Source organism: Peromyscus eremicus, chromosome 16_21 (assembly GCF_949786415.1).
Source record: "Peromyscus eremicus chromosome 16_21, PerEre_H2_v1, whole genome shotgun sequence".
NCBI classification, from domain to species: Eukaryota; Metazoa; Chordata; class Mammalia; order Rodentia; family Cricetidae; genus Peromyscus; species Peromyscus eremicus.
Genome location: NC_081432.1, coordinates 17,270,965 through 17,293,747, shown reverse-complemented (window position 1 = coordinate 17,293,747; position 22,783 = coordinate 17,270,965). Strand labels below are relative to the sequence as shown.

Here is a 22,783-nt window from a genome sequence, read left to right as displayed (position 1 = left end):
GATAATAAGTGGATAGATAGAAGGATGGATGGATAATCAATAGATGGATAGACGGATAAAAGGATAGATGGATGATGGATGGATGGATGAATGGATGGATCATTGGCTAATAAGTGAATAGATAAAAGGATAGATGGATGGATGAATAGATGGATGAATGGATGGATGGATGGATCAATGGATAATGAATGGATAGATAGAAGGATAGATGGATAGATGGATGAAAGGATGGATGGTGGGTTATGGCTGATGGATGAATGGGTGGTGGATACATATATTTAAAAATACAGCAATAGCTATTTTTATTCATTTATTTGACAGGTTTCAAAATAAGCCCAGGCAGGTAGACTATTTCTACCTACTTGACTGAAAAGTGGTAGGGACAATATCAGCACTTGAGTGTGACACATTCCCCCTGCTAAGTGCTGTGAGGCCTGAGCTAGTCAGCCTTTCATTTGTTTCCATTTTGTTTCAGCATTTAGAATCCAGGCTGAAAGACATTACCAGCAATATCATCCCTTTGTCCAACTACATGTAAAGTACTCAGCAGTCACATTTTCATCATCTCACTGTCTGAGTCCCAGCTCACTGACAGAGCTTTTGAAGTTACCTAGAGTGAACATTGTTACATGGCAACCACCATCTGGCATTGTTCCTCTGGGGGTAGTTATAGATCCTGTGGACTTTGCCTTCTCCCACATCTCTCGAAAAAGATTCCTCCCAGCAAATGCTATACTATACTGCACTCAGGGGCTGGATGCAGGAGAATTAGAAGTTCAAGGCCATCTTTGGTTACACAGAGAGCTCAAGTTTAGTCTTGGGTATGTGAGATCCTGACTCACAAAAATGAGCATGCCATACTGTAAGTGCCCATTCTGAAAGCAAGAGCCGTGCCTGTGTGGTAGGGGGCCTTCCACTCTGAAGAGCATAGGTCTAGTATGCCTTCCCTCTGCTTTAAACCAGCATGTGAATCAAAGATGGATGATGAGTTTCACCAGCTGCTGGTGGAGATGTACTGGGATGGTCATGTGGTTTTCTCTTCTGTTAAGGCAGTCTTTATTGGTTTTTTGAGCAGGAGTCCTGCTGATCTCACAGCCTTCCAACTATACATGTGTTCTACTGAAGTAAGCACCCACACTATTGGGTTTTTAAGTTGTGTTTATTATTACTAATTGTGTGTGTGTGTGTGTGTGTGTGTGTGTGTGTGTGTGTAAGACAGAGATAGAGGGAGGGATGGAGAGATGGGAGAGGGAGGGAAGGAGAGAAGGAGAGAAAAGGAATTGTGATGTATGTGTCTGTAACACCTTCAGGGCTCCTGTTTTCCTCCCACTGAGTTCCAAGCATTGAACTTACGCCATCAGGTTGTATAGCAAGCGCCTTTACCCACTCTGGAGGCCACATTACTGCTATTTGGATGCTAACTCAGCCTCGCATTGTTCAGCAACCCCTTGCTCTAGATATACTCTTATATAGATTGTGCGTTCTGTTTGCTACCATTTTGTTTCGGATTTGTGAGTTTGTGTTTGTGATAACCTGGTCAGATTTTATCAAGAGTGAGTTGAGTCTTACTCTTGAGTTATTGACCCCAGGTATTATATTATAACATGTGTGTGTGTTTGTGTTTGTTGTATTTAAGATGTATAAGTAATCCTCCTGAATTTGAGTGCAATTTTCACAACTAACCTTGCAGAAAGGGGCTGGGAGGGGCTGGGGAGATGTCTCCATAAATAATGTTCTTGACATGCAAGCATGAAGACATGTAAAAGCTGTGCACTACAGCAGGCCAGTGCTGGGGGAGGGTGAAGCCAGGAGGGCCTTGGGTGTTTGCTGGCCAGCCAGTGTAACCTCGTCAATGAGTTCCGGGCTCAGTGGGAGACCTGTCTCAGAAAATAAGGTAGACCGAGAATAACAGAGGAAGATACCTAACGTCACCCTCCGGCCTCCACAAGCATGCAGCCCCATGTAGAAGGATTTGTGCTATGTAAGGAGAGCTGGCAATTATCTGTGGTATGGAGTAACCTAGGACAGCTACTCCTTGAATAATTGACCACAGTGACCCATATGTCTTTCCGATCCCAAGAAGCCATCCTTGCTGCATATGTCACATGGTTGGTCCAGGCTGGGCAGTGTTCTTACATTATTTACTCTCATGTTTACAGTATGCTCAGCTGAACATTATAGATCAATGGTCGACATGTTAACCACTGAGATCCCCCTGTGGATATGGATGGGCACCTCAACACATACTATTGCCCTAGAATAAATGCATAATTTGTACTTTCATATGTAAATGCTCGCCCCCCAAGAAGTCCTGACAGGAGAAATATAACCTTAAGAAACAGATCAAATAAGAAGTGTCTACTGAGCTGGCTGGGTGCTCAGAAGCTAAAGGGTTAGTGCCCACTGGAGCTGACTATTTCTCGTTCAGCAAGTCTATCGAACTTTGGGAATTGCTCCTTGACTAGGCTATCTTACCTACTGTTCACCGCTAAATTATTTGGATAATTCAGAAGGAGAATTTTATCTGCTTTCCTTCTATCCAGTTGTTCTTCTGTCTCTACTCACCCTTTCCATTCAAAAATTGCCAGATTCGCAAGTAAAAAAGACCACCACTGATATAAACAACGAATAATCTTTACTACATGTGTAGAACACTACATAGAATATTTGAATGTAATTGAGTGTCTTCTGTGTTATTTGGAGACCCTAAACTCAAACCAAATGAGCCACTTAGAAGTCATTAATGAAACTTTCATCTTCATTTAGTAATGAGTATCCAGAAGACATCTGTCCTTGTTGAACACATATTTTATGTTTTCCATGAGTATGAAGTGCTTTGGAAACCACTCTCTCTTCCATCTTTCTAGAATTCTTTTAGAAGGAAAGTGGCATGCTCTGGAATGCTTCTCAGGCATAAACTCTTCTCTGCAGTCCAAGCACTTTCGTTTGACTGGTAAGTTGACTGTGTCCTGGCAAGGGACACAGTGCACCCCAGAGAGTTCTCCTACGGGGACCCCAAACAGTCCAGCTAAGTGTCATCAACCATGTACACGCTAGTGGTCAGGCCCCACCACACCCTGTCTTGGGATTCAAGAATTGAAATCAAAATCAAAAGTCAGTTGAACACTGATTTTTGGTTTCCTGTGAGTGTCTCACTTATACAAATACCTTTAGCTACTCCAGGGCCAAGAAACCAGAGGAAAAATACAAGAGACACGGTGTCTTTAGCAAGGACACTGTATTGGCGCAGAATAGGAAGAAATGTCATTTTTAAGCCAATGGTCTGCACACATTTGTATAGCTGGCTCTCCCACCAGGTAGATATGGATATTTGAACATCGAAAGATATTCTTTATTTGAATAATTAAGAATAACTGGCATAATGGCTGGGAGCCCAGCTCCCTACCTCACCCATGTTGCCCATTGTAGATAAATTGTACTTCATAGCCACTCCATCTGGTGAAGCAGGCTGTTTCAGCTGTACGGCTTTCCCTTTGTATCAATCTGTTATCGCTGGCATTAGGTGAAACACTGCTATCTCCTCTTGCCTCCTAGGAAGTGGAGCGATGACTTCATCTCTTCAGGAAATAGCAAGGAATGAACTTCATGCAAGGTAGCTCCTTTGTCTTGGTGGCAGGAAAGTAATATCATTCAGGGACACCACTTGTCAAAGACCATAAGGGACTTCGAGTTCTTACCTTGTAAATACCAGAGCCCTTCGACTCTCTCTGGCTTCAAATGCAAACTATGATGCACTGTAGACTTCTGGCAAGTGGCTTTGCCTTTCTGAATCTAGGCTTACTCATCTATAAAATAGGAATTTTAATGCTACCTTCCCATAAAGCCACTATGAGGAGTTCATGACTGTCAAAGTCTTGGGCCCCACACCTAACACATAGTAGGTGCTTACTAAATGTTAGCTGGTAGTACAGATATAAAATCATGCATGCTAATGACATGTCAATCTTTGTCAAATGTGTTTTTAGATCTCAAAGTGACCCTTCATGGGTAATGTATGTTGGCAGTGATTACAGGAGGACAAACGGACACTCTTCCTTTACAGCCTCAACTTTGTTAAATATGTGGCCTGTATATATGATTAGAGAAAAAAGGAATCCTGCAAAAAAAAAAAAAAAAAGTGTTGTTTATCATGACATTCAAAATGCTTGGGATCAGAAACCTTTCAGATTTTGGATTTTTGTTGGAGTGTGGAATTTATTATACTGACATAATGAGCTATCTTGGGTATAGAAACAAGTCTAAACAGGAAATGCATTTGTATTTCATAAGCCTTATACATATAGCTGTAAGTTATTATATATTTTCATTGATTTTGTGCACAAAACAGTCTTCTAATATGAAAATTTCCACAGTGATAGCATGTCAGCACTCAAAAGTTGTTGGAATTTGCAGTATTTTGTATTTTCAGATTAGGGATGCTCAACTTAGGGTTGAAACTATGGCATCTTGGGAGACAGCTCAGTTGGTAAAGTGTTTGCAAGCATGAGGACCCAAAATCAACACGCAAAGGCAGAGTATGGTGTCCAGTGTTTTCCATCCCAGCACTGGGGAGCAGAAACAGGCAGATCCCTAGGGCTCACTGAACAGTCTAGCCTCATTCGAGTGGATGAGCCCTAGGTCTTACTGAGAGACCTTGACTCTGCAAAACAAAGTAGATGGCTTCTGAAGAACATGATCTCTGGCCTCCACAGGCATGTGTACCCACCTCCACACACATGTGTGCATGTATGTGTACACAAGGGCACAGAGACACTACGATAGAGAGAGAGAGACAGAAACAAAGAGTCCAAAAGATGGATGGATGGATGGACGGACGGACGGACGACAGACAGACAGACAGACAGACAGATAGATAGATAGATAGATAGATAGATAGATAGATAGATAGATAGATAGATAGAAAAAAAACTATTGGCTTTTCTGCCCATGGTGCTGTTTGAATTACTCTGGGCAAAGATGAAAACTGAAAGGAAACTTGCATGCCTCTCCTCCAAACCCTAGGTTCCTTAAGACCGATCCTGTAACAGAAGTGTCCTGGCCCCTGGCCTCCTTGGCTTATATGTACAAGAGAAGAAACACAAAGTTGATCCTGACGCGCTTAACCGATTATGTCACTCACAGAAATGCAGTTAACGGCTTGCCCATGAAGGGGAACTTACCAAGTGATAAATGACCTGTGAAATATTCAACATAAATCTTCTCAGAGCTAAGAAGAGCCCCTGGTGTTATCTGTCCAAACTGATCTTCACAAGCCCCCAGGAGGAAGTCGGGCATCTGCACACTTGTGTTAGGAGCACGTTGGAAAGGCATTGCACCCATTGAAGACAAGCCTCACGGCTTAGTCTTTCTCTGGCCATGGTAGGTGTCCTTCAAGGGCACTGGTATTTCTTTGTGTACTCATTTTTTTAAGGGAAATCTATTTAGAACTCAGTGTGCTTAAAAATATTTGTACTTAAAAATATTTGCTTACACGAGGGCTAAGAGCAGGCATGGAATTTGAGGTTAGTCAGAGTGGTTCCCCTCTCACAGGAACAAGTCACTCGGCCTCTGGAAAACCTCACATCTCAGTCTCTTGTGTTGGAGATAGTGTATTTCAATGTTGTTCTTTAGATCAAATGGCACATACATTAAACATACTAAGTGAGCAAGCGAGTGTGATATGAATACAGGATATGGGTGGAATTGTTTTCCTAAAGTGAGGGGTTTTGTGCGCATGTATATACAGTGTACTTACTTTTCTGGTTTCTGCATGGAGGACAGTTCACTTCTGTGGGTGGAGAAACACACAGCAGCTGGACATCGGTAACAGCAAGACTCCCAGAGCTGGAGTTACAGGCAGTTGTGAGCCAACCGATGTGTGTGCTGGGAACTGGACTCAGGTTCTCTGCGTGAGCAGTTGTGTGCTTTGAACCACTGTGCCCCACACATGGCACTTCTCAATGGCCTCCTGAGCCCATTTTCATATTTCTAGATCTGTGCTCACCTTTACCTTCTACATCAACATTCTTCCATTTACCATTAGCAACTGTTCAGTAAGGAATCACTCCTGCCTTCCTGTGGCTTTCGGACCACTACGTGCACACACACTGAATAAAATCACATGACTACTTAATGGATGGCTAAAATGCAGCTGTTTTTCTTTTTTTTTCTCTCTTATTTCTGTTCCTTTTAATGTATGTTTAGGGATTTTTTTTTTGGTTGTTTTTGGTGGTGGCAGTGGTGGTGGGGGGCTGGAGTTGATCCTTGTTTGGTGATAATAACCAATTATTATGTATAACGGCCAGGCAAGAGAGCTTTAAACATGCCATGGCACATGAATGTTATTTATTTTTAATCAGGTAAAACTGAAAAATAGCTTTAACATATTTTGTAATATTGACAGTGAATGTGCTTGTCAGTTTGTCCCTGAAATAAATGTCCTTTACAGACACAGAACATTTTTTTTTCCAAGAAAGAATCATATTGTTAACTTTAAAAAGCTGACAGCACACACTGGACTCGGATCTTTTCCGGTCTCTACTTCCATAATGGAGCAAAGGGCAGCTGGCTCCTGCCTCCTGGCCACGCCGAGCTAACTCAGTGAGGGCTAGCGTGGCCAGAGACTTTTGACTAGAAGAAGGATGTAGTTAGGACTTCCAGGCTTGCAAAATCACATGTTCAACAAACTCATCCAACACCAACAGGAAATCCAAAAAACAATGCATAGAGGAAGAATATTATGACACCCTCCATGCATGCCATAATATGTTGTGTGGACTCAATCTTGTCTAGTTTCATTCACTGATATCTAGAAAAATAGAAATTGTGCTATGAATTTTGGCCTGAAAAAAAATTAAGAAGTACAGAATCTTTAATATATTGATCTTTAAGTGGGTAACCACCCAAATCCCACGGTCAGTTTAGCCTATTATCTTTTTCTACTATTATCCTTTAAAATATGAGTTTGTCCACCCAACCATCCTAGGATGGAGCTAAATACACACAGATCTACAAGAGTTGGTGATGCCATCTACCTGCAGTTTTTAGGAAAACAGGGTAAGTGATGTTGTCTCCCACAAACCAGCGGAGCTCTGGTGTCCTCCAGAGCTCACAGCAGAAAGCAGCAAGAGTTGGGGACCTCTACGGTTGCAGGGTTGACTTGAAAAACACTTGCAGCAAATTAATTTTATAGTAGGGCACCCCACACACAGCTGGGTCACCCAGAACTAAGGGCTTTTATTCTTACTCAAGCGAATGTAGCTTCATACAAAACCCTTCTGTGGTGCTGAAGACAGAAAAGATGGTTTCATATGGCAGATGATATATCAACTGCGCAAAAGTTGGGGACATGGCCCCAAGAGAGGAAGCTGGGAAATACCTGTCCTAGTTGGTCTGGCTAGCGCAACTTGTAGACATGTTGTTCCAACATTTGGATACTGGATAAAAGGATATCTGCAGAAATGGGGTCCCGAGAGGTCATTTCCTCTTGGGGCCATCAACACAGCATTTTGGAAGTGCGCAGACTTGCATCTCTGCCCGCTTGTCACTAACCAAAGACGGGCCTGAGGATGGAGCAGTTCAGATCAACCCTATGGCTCTGAAAGCCTGGCATCCAGAGTGCGTTAGACAAAGCTGCTTGGAATGGCTTATTAAATCCAGCACCCTGCCTTACCCTGAACAATTCTTTAGAGGCATCAGTCGGTAGAGGCAGCCTGCCCACGTGCCACCAGCCACTTCGTCTCTTAAGGTACCACAATGTTCTTGGCCATTGCAACAGCAGCTCTGTCAACCCAGCAATCTCCCCCAACAGCTGTTTTTTTTAAAAAAACAAAACAAAACAAAACAAAACAAAACAAAAAAACACAAACCTTTGACCAAATGCAGCTGTTCTTTAAAACTCGGCCCATTGGCCAGTGTATTTTCTCCCGAGTCTTCACTTCCCTGTAAGCGCTTATCTGAAACGACTCCCTGGCACCTGCCACTCATTGTCCAGGCAAACTTCCATACCGCCAGCTGGGCATCAGATCTGGCATCCCAGACCAATGAGTGGACAGTGGAAGCTTGCACACCCCAGTGGTCCAAGCTGCCCACTGGAGGAAACATTTGCGCCTGCGCAAGAGGGAGGGGCGTTGGCTCCTCGGGCTGTCGGTTACAGACCGCTAAAATGAGGACTTAATACCACGTGACTGAGAAAACTCTCTCCATGGGAATTTCATGTAAGTAATCCCACATACTCACTGATATACTGAAAAAAAGATTCGGGCAATAGAAGCCCTGAGCACTTGTAATAGAGTTGATGATAAGAGTTTTCCTTGGGGCGTGGGGGCAGTGGAGCTGTGCATATTTAGTTTGCAATTTGAAAATTATGACCCCAGAATGTTTTTTTTTATTTAATTCAACAATAAAGAGCAGGAGGATTGGCTCAGCAGCTGTGAGCCTTGCAGCTCTTGCAGAGGACTAGAGTTCAGATCCCAGAAGCCACTGTTGGGCGTCTCTCAACCACCTTCAAACTCCGGCTCAAGGGATCTGACGCCCTCTTCTGGCTTTGGCAAGCACCTGCACTCAGGTGCGCATACGCCTAGGCAGACACAAGTACACATGCTTAAACATAAAAATAAGTATTTAAAAAAAAACAAAAATTAAGAGTATTCAACAAAAGAAAGGCAACTCACCTATAAAATAACCTAAGACATGAACATATCTCTCAGCAAGGAGGAGAGAAGTGTGGTCAGTTAGCCCAGGTAGAGATGTTTGACAGTGTTGTTAGTGTTAGTGTTAGGAAAATGCAACTCGAAACCACAATGAGTTCTTCTCACCACTACTGAGCAGTAATTTTGTAAACAAACAAAGTGATGATACCAAATGCTACTGGTGGAAATGTAAGACATACAGTCATTCTGGAAATAAAGTCTGACAGCTTATTTAACACTTGATTCAGGATTTGGCATTCTTAAGCATTCATCTCAAAGGGGGGGAAAAAACCAGCCACACAAAAACTTGTGTACAAATGTTTATGGAAGCGTTTTTTAATTGATGCAAAATATTGAAAGAACTTGAATGTCATTCCATGGGTGAAGGAACACACTCTGGTATGTCCATATAATAGACCCTTAGTCAGCAATGAAAGGATTATGGATGCAGGCAACACCCTGGATGGACCTCCAGGGCAGTATATGCAGTGAAAAAATTCAATCTGAAAATATTACACATTAATATTCCAAATAGTATGTCTCATCGTGGTAAAAATCTAGAAATGGGGGGAAGATTAATGGTTGCAGGGGAATCATGAATGCCAAAGGGTCAGTAACAAATGGTTTTATTGGTAATTAAATAACACTTGTATATGTAAATTGTGGTACTTAAGCTTTTAATTTATTATTTGTGTGTGTGTGTGTGTGTGTGTGTGTGTACATAAGCACACACATGTGAGATGGCTGACCTAGAATGTTTTTGGTTGTTAGTGTTGTTTTGGCTAGGGGATGTTTTATTTTGTTTTTTTTCGGGGGGGGGGCTGTTTTGTTTTGTGTTTTGGGGTGTTTTGTTATTGTTTTTTGTTCTTTCTGGCTTGGGTTTTTTGGGGGGCAATGTCATTGGTAAAATGCCTACCATAAAAATTCTAACATTACTTTTGGGCAAAAAAACAAGTATTTGGAGAGAAAAAAGTGTTGACTAATTGCCACTGAGGCATCAATTCTTGTTATGTGAGGTGAACGGTATTGATTGTGTTAGCAAACAGCAGTTTTTGACCAGAAAGGCCGGTTCATCTGTGGGCTGGAGCACAGATGAGGTCTTGCATGATGCTGCATATCCACTTAGTTCCTCTTCTCTCTTAGTTTTTTTCTCTCTTTCCTGCTGGTGGTTACAGCACATGCAGTATGCCCAGCCAGTCCTCCACCTTCACAAATCAGAAGTCATGTGTGTGAAGTATGGGGCTGCACGGCCCTGGATGTAGACGGCAGTGTCTTCTTGAGATCCCTGTTCTCGCTTGGAAAAAATTTCCAACTGTTTTTCCTCTGCTATATCTGAAGTCACAGTTACTAACAATCTCTTTTCCTGGAACTTCTTCCAAGCATTTCCCCTCAGGTTCAGGTATTCCATGAGGCCCATTCCAAAAATGGCTAGTAGCCGTTCCGTGCCCACTTCACAAGGATGGCCCTTTGGGAGCTCAGGAGAGAGGCAGGCAGAAGAACCCCAAGAGTATGCACAGTAGTGTCTTCCTACTCTCAGCAGGATGCCTGATGCTTCAAAAAAACATTGCCACTTATGCTTTTTATTGTTTGTGTGCGTGTGCAGATGTGTGCACATGCTCACGTGAGGGAGAGGGTAATGAGTGGTACACATCTGTGCTCTTGCTTGTGAAGTCCACAAGTCAACCTTAGGGTTGTGTCATAGGAGCTGCCTCTCCCCACCCCCATCCTGCTTTTTGAGGCAAGGTCTGTCACTGGGACTAGGGGCTGCTGAATCAGCTAGGCTTCGAACCAGTGAGCTCTAGGCGTCCTGCTGTCCCCCACCCCACCAGTATAGGGAATCACAGGGACATGCCAATATGCCAGGCTTTTTGCATGAGTGCTGAAGATCCAACTCGGGTGGGTCCCCATGCTCATGTGGCAAGGACTTTGCTGAGCCATCTTGCCACACCCATCATTTTAATGTATGACTGGGGAAGTGAAAGACACCGAAGAGGACCGGATGTCACAAAGACAGTTAGTGATAAGACCAGCCCCGGATGACCCAGGCACAAATGTCAGCAAACTAACAACATGAAGCTATTCCCCGATGCATGTGGGGGCCGCAATACATATTGCTTCCCGCTTTTTAGTTACTGCCCCATTCCTCAGTGCCCAGGGTGGCTTGAAAAAAAAAGTGACCTGTCTTGAAGTAGAACTGCTTGCTAACGGTGACAGGGTCAATGAACTTTCCCTAAGAAACACATCCATGAAGAGAATGTTTATTGGTTGAGTCTTTCAACATGGCTTCCCTTTAAAACAGACTGAGGGAAGTCTGTTCCTTGAAGCCAATGACCACATCCCTTCATGAATCCACCTTTCATGTCTCAGATACCAGACTTTGATTCCTCCTCTTTCTAGTATCAAAAAGTTAGGGCCTTGATGACCCCATTTCCAGCAACAGTGCATTAAAGATTGCCTAGAACGCACAGGTTGTCCACACTACATTTTCTTGTAAAAACATTTAATTTACCCAGCATGTTGGTGGTACAAGCCTGCAGTCAATGTGCCCAAGAGGTGGAGGCAGGGGGAGGCAGGAGTTCAAGGCCAGCCTTGGCAACATGGCAAGTTTGAGATCAGCTTTGGTTACAGGAGACTCTGAATCTAAGGGAGGGGCAGGGAATTACCAAAGGGACTGAGATTCATTCAGGAATTGTAGGGAGGAAGAGAAATCCATCTATAAAAACCAAAGGTGATTTCCTGAGATGGGGAAGGGAGGTATTACTGCAAGAGAAGTAAGTTTGTTGTTTTCTTTAGGGGAGACTTGGAATATAACACAAAGAAATCGCCTGTACATTAAAACAGACCTTCCCCGCCCTCCCGAAATCTTGGCACAGTGCCTTACCTAAGAACTGATTGAGGCCGAGGATGCAGCGTGGCCATCTTTGTGTCCGCCTTGGTGCTCAGCCTTCACAAGGGTTTATAAACGTAACACATCCCTAGCTGAAGGCATTCACACCCTAATCCCCCAGCTGTCTTTTTGCAGGACTGGAGTGAGCGGATTACAGAGTTGAGCCTAACAGGCAGTTTAGAAGGCAGACTAAAAGTTCCCTGCAGGCAGGAGCCAAATTAGTTGTGTCCACTGCCACCTCCTTAGAGTTTGGCGTGATGCTTGACATCCCTAGGCACCTAGGCGTTTCTTATGTGTATGCATGAAAAATAGCCATGATTTTGCCCTCAGAACTCGGCTTGAACGTCCAGCACGTCCCTGAAAAGGGCTAGCTGGCTTTGGTTTCCAAGAATCGACCCAGGAGAGACCGATATCAGCTTCAGATCTTACCCTCAACCTCTCCAAAAGGAGCTATAAAGCGCTTGGTTTCTGGGGTCTAGGTTAGCAGGGCGTCCCCCCCACACACACACACACACCGCCTCCTTCAGGGACCCCTCAAGCCCAGAGGAGGGGAAGGTGACCAGGAGGGGGAGAGCCAGCCCGCACGTGCAGCGCCCAGGGGAGGAGGCTGGGCCAGTGCAGCGCTTAGTCAGCAGCTGGGCTTGGTTTTGAAACAAAAGCCAATGTCCTCCCTCCGAGTCTGCGGCCGGTCAGTTCCTAGGGGGAAGAAAGCTATGCTGCCCAGCCGGTTAGTGGCCCAACTTACTTTTCCTGAGCCCGGGACTGAGGGCCAGCGGATGTTCGGGAGTGGGTGGGATGCTGCGGGGAGGGGGCGCGGGGACAGCTCTCACACACCCTGCCCTGCTCTGGCGTCTGCTTGGCCCGAGACCCGGTCCCTGGGGGTGCCAGGCACACGCTCGTCCCGGCCAAGCACCCTGGAGCCCAGGCCCCTCCGGTGTGCGTGCAGCCGAGGCACCTTCGCCACCTCGCGTCCCATAGCTCAGACACACCAGGCCCTGGTTTCATGAATGAAATCCAATCGTGTGGTTATAAATAGCCGCCAAGGCTGCTCACGTCACAGTGGAGAGAGGGAGCGGATCGGAGGCCGCCACCGCCGTTGCTCGCTCCGTGCCGGGGCTCAGGGTTCCGCCCGGTGCCCCGCCTGGCCGGGGACGGGGGGCGGGAGGAGGGCAGGGCTGGAGGCAACAGCGACGCGGGGACGAGGCCCGTGGCCTGGGCCGGGACGCGGACTTGGACGCGGCCGGGCGCGGCTGTGCCATGCTGCCTTTGTGCCACGCCGGGCGGGTGGCGCGCGGCGCGCAGGGTCCCCGCGTCCCCGCGAGCGCGCGCGGCGGGGGCCGCTGCTGAGCGGCGGAGGGAGCCGGGTCTCGCTCGGCTGCAGGGTAGGTGGTTGTGTCGTGCAGAGTCCCCAGTGCAGAGCCCCAGCTCCCGATCGCCCCGCGGGTGGTAGGTGGGGACCCCCGGCCCCTGTGTCCCAGCGACATGTTGCGGGAGCAAGCTGATGGGAGGCAGGGGACAGTCCCCTCCCAGGCGCGTGAGCTGAAGAGATACCCGCCCCAGCCGCACCCCTAACTTGTAGCTTCTGAGAACACGTACAACAGGCACCTTCGGAGGCTGGCTGCACCGGGGCGGGTGCTGCCGCGCCCCCCACCCCCACCCCCGGGAAGGCGCCTTTTCCTCGAAGGACCATGGCGGGGGAACCCGGGACCCGAGAAGCGAGGTGCTCTGATCCCTTGGGCGCTCACACTGCCGGGAGCGGTGCTTTCGGGTTCACGGCGACGCCCCTCGCCCTCCCCCCACCCCAAGCCCTGTGACCAGGGAGTCGGTTGTGAGTTGCTGTGACAACCGGTACATGCTGCCTGTGAGGGGCTTGCACACACCTGAACTTGTGGGGGGGCTTCAGCTTACTAGGTTCACAGCCAGGTGTAGGGGGAGATGTACAGAAGAGATCCACACCCACCCACCACACCCCACACCCCCAAAAAACAAGCGGAAGAAAGGCAAGACTGTGTAAAAATATATCATTCGATCCCGCTGTTGGCCGTGCGGTTTCCATCCCGTCTCAAACTACTCAACGGAGGAGCAAAGTCAATATTTAGACTTGGACAAGCCAGAAAGTTAGGAGGGAGCGAGCGCCAAGCACAGGGTTTTGACTTGGCTTTGCACGTCAGCACACAAGCTGTGCCTTTGGAGCTGACTGTGTTGGGTGGGGAGGGAGGGGGTTCATGAAGGTTGACGCATACACACCGGCACAGAAAGCTGGGGAACTCTAGAAAGCAGCAAGCAGGGGAGTCATCCTGACTTTGAACCTCCCTGGCCTGTGTTTTGGGGGAGCCGCTGAGCTCTTGTTGGGTGCTCAGCCTGGGGTTTCATTGGCTCTGGAGGTTCTCCACCGGGGTGCTGCCTACTATTGGAAACAAAGAAGAGACTCAAAACCGTCCCAAGCTTCCAGAGGCGTTCCGCTTTGCCAAGGGCAGATAGTAAGCCATCAACAGGCTCCTGAGTTCGCTTATGAACACTACTTTGAGACTCGGTGCTGTATTTCACCTTCTATGATAGTTTAGACGCCCTGTGAGAGCCGGTGGTTCCTACCACATAAACTCAAGCTTTTAGACTGTCAAGAACATCTGCAGGTTGCTCCACAGGTGGAGCGAGCAGTCAATTATTATATTAAACAAGGTTCCCCCAGAGATTCCTGGATTATATTTTAATGTTAACATGGGTACATGTTTGACCCACCCCACCCCAGTGTAGAAGGCTTTGGGCCACCATTGGGGGTGGAGAGGGTTATCAGCCGTCTTTTAGGCTTACCTGCTCTTATCTTCCAAGATTGAGAAGGTAGTGGGCATTTCAAGACATAGGGCTATGTGTAATCACAAAGAGGCACAGAAACACACAGAAACTAGTTGGTATTACTGAATTAGTACTGCCACAAAAAAAAATAATAATAGAAGAACCCATAACTGCTTGCTTTGGGTGATATTGTTTAAAAATAACATTTTGAAGGAAAATCTCTCGCCCCCTTCACTGACTTCTGCATCCTAAAAAGCCGGCATCACTGAGCCTCCCATCCATTTGCAGCTAAGTGCTTTTTCTGTACCATCCCCAAATGCTCAGAAATATACTTTTGTGGATGCTATGAAATGTTAACATAGCTATTTCAGGATACACTTGACCCAAAGAAATGCCAGTGTATGCATGGCATCAGCCAAAATCAGGTTGACGTGGAGAGAGACACAAAGCATGCTAAAAAACCATGAGCTCCCTCGGGCTGCTGGCTCGCAGTGAGATTTCAACAGTGTTTCTCTCTGTTCCCTAGGTAAGTCCAGCTGTGAGCAGGGACTTCTGTTCTTCACTTCCAGCGAGCCAGGTCAGTGTCTCTGTGCAAACCCACAAACACAGATGGATGGTGCGGCCTCCGGTGCTGAATGTGTGTTTTAGAACGGGTTTCTTAGTCTTGTGTCTTGAAAGAATTGGGTTTTTATGTTGTTTATCGGAAACAACACGAGTTGGTGGTTGGTTGAAATCATTCTATTTTTCTCTGTGAGGAAAACAATGCTCATGTGACCCTTGTGCCCCTCACTCCTTCCTATGTGTTTTGGTTTTTTTGTTTGTTTGTTTTTACTTGAAAATCAAAATGGTGCTAGACAATTGAGAATCCTAGGAATCTGTGTGTCAGTAATGGAGACTTGAGTCAACTTCATCTTAGCCTTCAGGACATAGAAGAAAACTCAACAGAATAATAGTGGATATTTGTTGAGTATGAGTCAAAATTTGGGTAGTATTTGGTTCTGTACATTTATGTTTTTATTCTACATATGTGTGTGTTCATATGAATGGACAAACATATATAAATATCTTCATACATATACATACATGTACATATATGCATATATAATCTTGTGGTATGCAACCACTTTTGATTAATTTTTAAAATATTATCTTACTCTAAAACATAAACTCCTACTTGAAAAATTCTTCTTCAGCAGGGAGACTGAGGCCAAGAAAGGTTAAAGGATTTCTTGAACTCAATAGCTACAGATCACCCAATGACACTCAATGGTACAACTGTTTCTGTAGAGTAGATCCCACTCTCTTAAGTAAAAGTAGGTACTTCTTGGCATGGATCTGTTAAAGATAAGAATTTTTATCATGGCGGGGGGAGGGGTTCTGACTCCTAAAAAGTTTCCAAGCAGATTTAAGAGATAAGATGTTAGACATTTCCCATATGACAAAGTGCAGAATAAATCATGGTCGCACACGAAAGGGCCAGAGGCTGATTGGGAGGTCCACAGAACTTTCATAAGACTTTCAGCTTTTGCTGTTCTGTGAGATTATTTTTAATTCCATGTACCAAGCACAAGTTTTCACCTACACAGATGATAAATGAGCACTTGGGAATAGGCAGGACATAGAAGTTCAAACCATCAGAGATTGTACTGCTGTTTTGGAGCCATGGAGTTACAGGACCATGGAGGCAGAGACACTGTTTCTTACAAGGCATCCCAGCTTCAAAGCTGTCACTCTGCAGAACATCTTTGATAAAACACTACAGTGTGACATGGAGTTCTTCCAAACTTCTATGTGCCTGCAGTGTTCTGCTTACAGCAGATAGGTTTGGATACATAATAGATAAATCCCAACCCAAGTTCTGAAAAGGGCCAGTATCTAAAGTTATGGACACTTTCAGTTTGCACCCGCATTGACAGCATCTCTTGCCTCTACTTCCCCCCTTGCTCTTTTTTAAAGAATAATTTGTAACAGTTGTTAATCCTTCTCGGGGAATTTAAACACAGAGTCATTAACAATGAAGTAGGGAACAGATTACTAAGGAGATCTCTAGATGCCGTCTTTTTCATGTACTGACAGCCCCAGCTCACCTAATCGAATTATAAAAGCACAGTGAGTTAAGGGGTATCTTTGATCAATTAAAAGGTAGTTACGTGCTATTCTATAAGAGCTTGGTCTATAAAAGCCGTTATATCCTAGACCATTACAAGACAGATCATATTCCATGGTTTGTATTGGGGAGCTCCCATTACAGGCCAGGACCTCACCATTAACTGATATATGGCTAGCTGTGATAAATGATTTGCCATAAAAAATAATCAATATGACAATCATGAGTCTATAATTTATTTAAAGTAGTCAAATTACATAATGTTGGAGCCAAAAAGAACCTTAGAATTAGCATGCTATCTCTAATGATAATTACTCAGTTAGCAGTCAGCTGTTTGCTTTTTTGGACACCAGCAGGCTTTGGTTACTGTGTGTGGCTTGTCTCTTGTAAAACAAGAAACATTTGGAACCTTGCTGGCTTCCTTTGGTTAAACTGACTTGTAGAAAACACACAGACCTAAGCCTGGGAGATGGCGCGGTCTGGAAAGTGCTTGTGCTACAAACACGAGGCCCTGAATTGGATTTCCCAGGACCTACCTTAAAAGAAAAAGCTGAGCATGCTTGTAATTCCATTGCTAGGGAGGCAGGGACCGATGGTTCCCTGGGGCTCCATGGTCAGTCAGCCTAGATCAGCAGATCTCAGCCTAGTGAGAGATGCTGTCTGTAAAAAAAAGAAAGAAAGAAAAGGAAAAAAAAAAAAACAACAAGATGGACAGTGCCTGGGGAACAAGAGCCAGAGGAGAGGTTCTGTGGCCTCCATGTGCATCGCGCATGTGCACAAACAGACAGACAGACAGACACACACACACACACACACACACAAACACACACACACAAATCCTCACCTCTCTGTTGGTATTGTGACAATAGAAGGCCTCCCTTTAGCTTCCCAAAGCTGGTGATTTTGAATCTGCTCTTGTTCCCACCTTCTTTGACCCACCAAGGCTCTTCATCAACCTCACAACACGGAAAAAAAAAAACTTGGAGAAGGAATTTGAAATAAGTCACAAACGGCTAAGGAACAACAAAACCAGGGAGGCAGGAGAGGGATGAGGTGTGGGAGTGGAAGGAGATGAGGGGGAGAGAGAAAGCTTGGAGGGTGGCAGGAGACAGCACCCAAATGGACAGAATGGCCACAGATTGGTGATCTGGGAATTGTTCTAGTCTGTAAATCACATAAAGCCAGTGACTAACATAAAAACCAGATGCTTCTCCCAGCCCCTCTGTTCCCTGGCCACCTTGGGGCAGAACTCGGGAAATGGGCCAGTCAAGATGGGAAATGAAGGGCGAGCATGGCCTTGGTGTCCCCAGACATCCGTGGCATTGCCTGTCTTCAGGTATTCCTTCTAGCTGTGACTCAGACACCGAGGTCCAAGAGGGTGAACCGCCCAGAGGTCCAGACAGAGCAATTGGCACTTCTCTACCCTGCTCTTGAGTTCATTCCGAGTACAGTGGCAAGATCCCAGTGCTGAAGTGTTTGGACCTCGGGCTCTATCTGTCGGTGGAGAAGTTTCCTTTGAATTCTTAGCCATTCATAAGGCAAAGCGAGTGCCCCCCCCGCCCCCCGCCGCCAGCTATAACAATGAGGACTTCTTACATTCTTCCAAGACGCCAAGCATTTGACTGCTCTATGACTGATACTCATTTTCATTATCAATTACAATTTTACAGAAGCAAAATGGGAGGAGAGAAGGAGGACAGGGACTATGAGACCTTCAGTTAAGGAGCTAATAGGAAACAGAGCTCGAACTGATTGGACTTTAGTCTGCCCAGGGACTTGAATGCACTCTTGATGAACTCCTGGAAAGGGGCACTTTAAACTATTGCATTCCAGGTTACTCTTGCAAGGGAAGAAACTCTCTATGTAGGGTACAGCTAGCAAATACATAACTTGAGGTACCTGGCCATCTTGCCTGGACAAATCTGCTGACTGCAGGTCATTTCTCATGTATGTTGATAGAAGTCACAGACATAAACACTCCAGCCAATGAGGGTTGAATCATGGAGTCAGGAAAGTCCTTATAAGGTCACTTGTGTCAGCCTCACTCTGGGGACAGAGCCCTGGCTGGCACCAGGAAAGTGATGTAACTTGACCACTCTCATAGTTAATAAGTGACTTCTCCTGAACTCAGCCCAGGTCTCTCAATCCAACCCCAGGCTCCATCCCGTTACATAACACCACCTAGAAAGTGCCAAGGCTTCTGCACTCTCCAGCTTTGCCACAGTTCCAAATAGTGAGTCCAAACTCCACACACACACAGCCTAAGTCATGTTCCGCAAAGAGTGATAAGGGGGTGCCAGTGGGATGCTGATACCGCGGGCACTAGGAGCAGCCCTCCTTATCAGCAGAGATGTCAACACAGAACGTTCCTTTTTCTCCTAATCAGAGCATAACTCTCTAAGCTCTGATCCCGTCCAAGCCGTCTCAGCTGAACAACCCATCCGGAGCTTTGTAATTTTGTCTCCGCTCTGGCTGCTACTAGCTGGGTGCTTTGGGTGAAATATGCTTTGGACTTCACTCTCCTTGCCCGAAAACGGCAGCGGTATATAGCCTCATCCTGCGGATTATGAGGATGTCCTGAAATCACAGGTACAGACTGCATTAGTGGGTGCTCACCAAGGTTAGCTGTCTTCTTGGCCTTCCTGGAATATCTCAACAGGAAGCACTGTAACGTATTTGGAAAGTTGTATTTTGTCGCTTAGTTTACTGGTGCCAATATATCCTGATGCTACAAGAACAGTTACCGTAATGTCTCCTCTAGTAATCGTTTGTGTAAAGTCAGAGTGAGTGTTCTCTCTCCTTCCTTCCCTCTTCTTCTCCCTCTGCCTTTCTCCTCTCTCTCTCTCTCTCTCTCTCTCTCTCTCTCTCTCTCTCTCTCTCTCTCTCCCTCCCTCTCCCCTCTCCTTCTCTCTCCCCCGCCTCCCACCTCCGTCTTCTTCTTCTTTTCCCTCCTACCTCTCTGTCTCCTCCCAAGGCACATCCACAGTTGCATTTCTTTCTCCTGTGAGTCTTGAATCACGAGAGTTTCTATGAACTCTTTCATTGGTTTAGACTCTGCCCTAAACTAGATCTGGGTCTCTCATTCCCTCCCAGACTGTTAGAACTGCTTGGTTCTAACATATTTTTTCACATGGACTTTGCATCTCCCAGCAACTGCAATATTTCCCACCCAGTAACCAAGACAGATATCCAGAGATGGTCATGGCTCACAGAAAACTTTTGCTTTCAATTTTGAAGCATGTCAGAGTTCCCTGCTTCCTTTTCAGTTAGCGGAGTGTTGAGTATTATGGTCTGCTGTTTTGTTTTGTTTTTTTCCTCTGTGCCATGTGTTGCTGTTAGGTGAATAGATAGAAAAGCATAACACTGCAATTTCACCCTTCCCCCTCTGCCTGGCCTAATGATTAGCCTGGCCTAAATGACACCTCTGGGAAGCAGTTCAGCACACGCCTCTCCCCAGCTGCCACCTTGTCATGTGGCTCTTGCTGCTCTGCTCTGGACTTTTGGAACCGAGTCTTGGCAACACATCCTGTCTATCACACAGCAGAGGGAAGCTGCCGGGACTGCTTTTTACCTTCACTCATACCTGTTTTTTTCCTTCTGCATTAATAATTCAATGGCCTCAAATGGACTTCTTTTTCTTGATGGCACAGTTACCGCTCGGTAGTTGACATGTGTGTAGTGCAAGATGGGTGCAGCCATTGTGTGTTTCCCTGGTACAACGAAGCAGCTAAGCTAGGGCCCTGTGCTTTCCAATCACCAGTTGATGTATAGTCCCTAACTCTCATTACTAATCTCAGATGAGTTGAGCTTTGGTTTCAGTTCTTAACAAGGAGTTAATTTTGCTGGAACCTAGGCTCCAATTTTATTAATGTGCATGAATGGGAATTTTGGGGGAAAGATAGTCTGATTCAGGAGCTCTGAGGTGGGACCTGGCATCAGAGTCTTTCAACAAGCCAGTGAGATTTGCAGGTAGTTACCTCAGGGTATCTCACGAGCTTGTACTGGACAGGCTGTGGCTGGACCCCTCGCCTAAGTTTGTCTGCTTGAGTCTTAACCATGGAAGAAGTGGAAACAGTGGTGTGCTGGGAGATAATTGTGTCAGCTACTCTCATTGCTTTGAGAAAACTCTTGACGGGGGCAACTTAAGGGAGGAAGGGTTTATATAGTCTTACAGTTTGTGGGGAAGGCATTCCAGCCAGAGTGTGAGGCATCTGATCACATCACATCTGCAGTCAGGAAGGAGAGCGAGACGGAGGCTGGTGCTCAGCTTGCTCTCTCCTTTTTATTCCAAGACCCCAGAGCATGGGCTGGTGTCAGCCACCTCCACGATGAGTTCTCCCTCTTCAGTTAAACCTCTCCATAAATGTTTTCACAGCCATACCCAGATGCCTGTTCCCATGGTGATCCTAAATCCACTCAAGTTAACAAGAAAGATTGACCACCACAAGAACTACTGCATATACATGCATCAAACTAAGTATAAGAGCTTCCAGAGGTTGGAAATATAGCCTAGTGCTGGAGTGTGTGCTTAACATGTCCAAGGCTCTGGGCCCAGTTCCCAGCATATGCATACATGCATACCCACGCAAACACTAATGACATCAAGACTGACTGTAGAACAAACAATTAACAGGCAATAATAACATTCACCACACCTCTTACTATAACTCTTACATTAATAATTGTTTCTTACTGAATGGTCTTGTCACACACACACATACACACACACACACACACACACACACACACACACACACACACACGCACACACGCACACGTACGCGCGTGAACTCTTCTGTCCACAGCCAACAGACGGTTAATCTGGAAGTGGAGTTCCGTTCCCACACAAGTGTTTTGTTGTCTTTCACAATGACGAGTCGGACAGAAGTGAAACCACAGAAGCAAAGGTCCAAGCTGCACCAAGCATTTGATGGTGTGAGGGGGTCTGTGCCCAAACGGGTGGACGTGTTTACACTCTGCAAAGACATTCCCTCAGATGAACTATTCACAATCTAACAGTGACGCACACAGCACGCTTTTTATGTTACTCTGCAGAGCAGTAAAGTGAGCCCTGACATGTGGTGGCCAGTTCCTGTGGTGTTAACGCTTCTGAGGTGACAGAGCTCAGAGATGCCACAGAAACATACTCTTCTACAGCATTTCCACCCCACACCTAAGAATGCAGCCACTACCTCTACGGCATAAATTCCGCATATATATTTTTAGTTACTCTATTCTTACTGTGTGGGTGTTTTGCCTGCGTGTATATCTGTGCCCCACGTGGGTGCCCAGTGCCCACAGAGGCCAGAGGAAGGCATCAGATTCTTTGGAACTGGAGTTACAAGGGGTTGTGAGCTGCCATGTGGGTGCTAGGGATCAAATTTGGGTCCTTGCCAAGGGCAGCCAGTGTTCTTCACTGCTGAACCACCCCTCTGAGCCCAGCATAGATTCTAATAAAATATAAAACAATCAGAAAATGATAGTTTTGAGGACTTAGTATAGTTTTATTTAACTGTGAGTTTCTACAACTTTTTTTTTTTTAATGCTGACATTTTTAGTGGATTTGTCAAATTCTGCACTTTGCTCTTGTGAACTAGTAGGGCCTGGCCCCAGAACACTGAGAGTTCTGTGGTTCTCAACTTTGGCCTTACCTTGCCTGGGATACCCTGAGGGACTTCCTCCCTCCAGTTTTAATCTTAGTTACAGATGTGTTCCATGTGGATGCTAGGGATCTGAACTCAGGTCCTCACTGTACTAGCTAAGGTCTCTTGCTAGCCTCTCCTGCACACTTTATAGTGCCTAGCTTCTTTTCCCCGGTGTTGTGTATGTGAGATCCATCCTTAATGAATGTAGCAAGACTTCCTCCACGTTTAGTGGTGTAGAGTATTCTATTGTATGACTGGATCTCAATTTATTATTGGCTTATCCATTCTACATGTAATGGGTCGTTTCCAGCGGCTGGTCCCTATGAACTGAAGTGCCAAGAACATTCTGGTATCGATAGTAGCATTATTCTAATCAAAACAAATCCCCCACTGACTCTGCTGGGCATCAGATTTCTTTCCTGACTTCTGTCCAGCCACCCTTCTCTCCTCGTATAGCATAGCCAAAGGCATTGGTCCCTTCGTGGGAAAGTGCCTTTACCCCACTAAGTCCTGAGGCCATGGCTTCCGTTGATCATAGACTGTCCTCCTGACTGTTGGCCATGCAGGGTTCCCAGCTGCCCCTCTCATCGGGGTGTCTGCACGTATTCTAGAGAGCCATGACATCTGGCTTCACATCGCTAAGCAGGGAGAGAGTAACAGA

At 45.8% G+C, this 22,783-nt stretch overlaps 1 protein-coding gene across 3 annotated transcripts in view; it reads left to right on the top strand.

Moving 5' to 3' along the window:
- Window positions 1–8,088: 8,088 nt before the first annotated feature.
- Rhobtb1 (Rho related BTB domain containing 1) overlaps window positions 8,089–22,783 on the top strand; it is an 80,329-nt gene continuing 65,634 nt past the window's right edge. The window contains exons 1-2 of one of the 3 annotated variants that reach the window (XM_059281305.1): window positions 8,089–8,216; window positions 14,897–14,947. The gene's annotated coding sequence lies outside the window, so the exon portion shown is untranslated. Of the gene's footprint in view, window positions 8,217–12,212; window positions 12,305–14,896; window positions 14,948–18,867; window positions 19,067–22,783 lie in introns of those variants that run through there. The other 2 variants (XM_059281307.1, XM_059281308.1) reach the window with 2 other exon arrangements.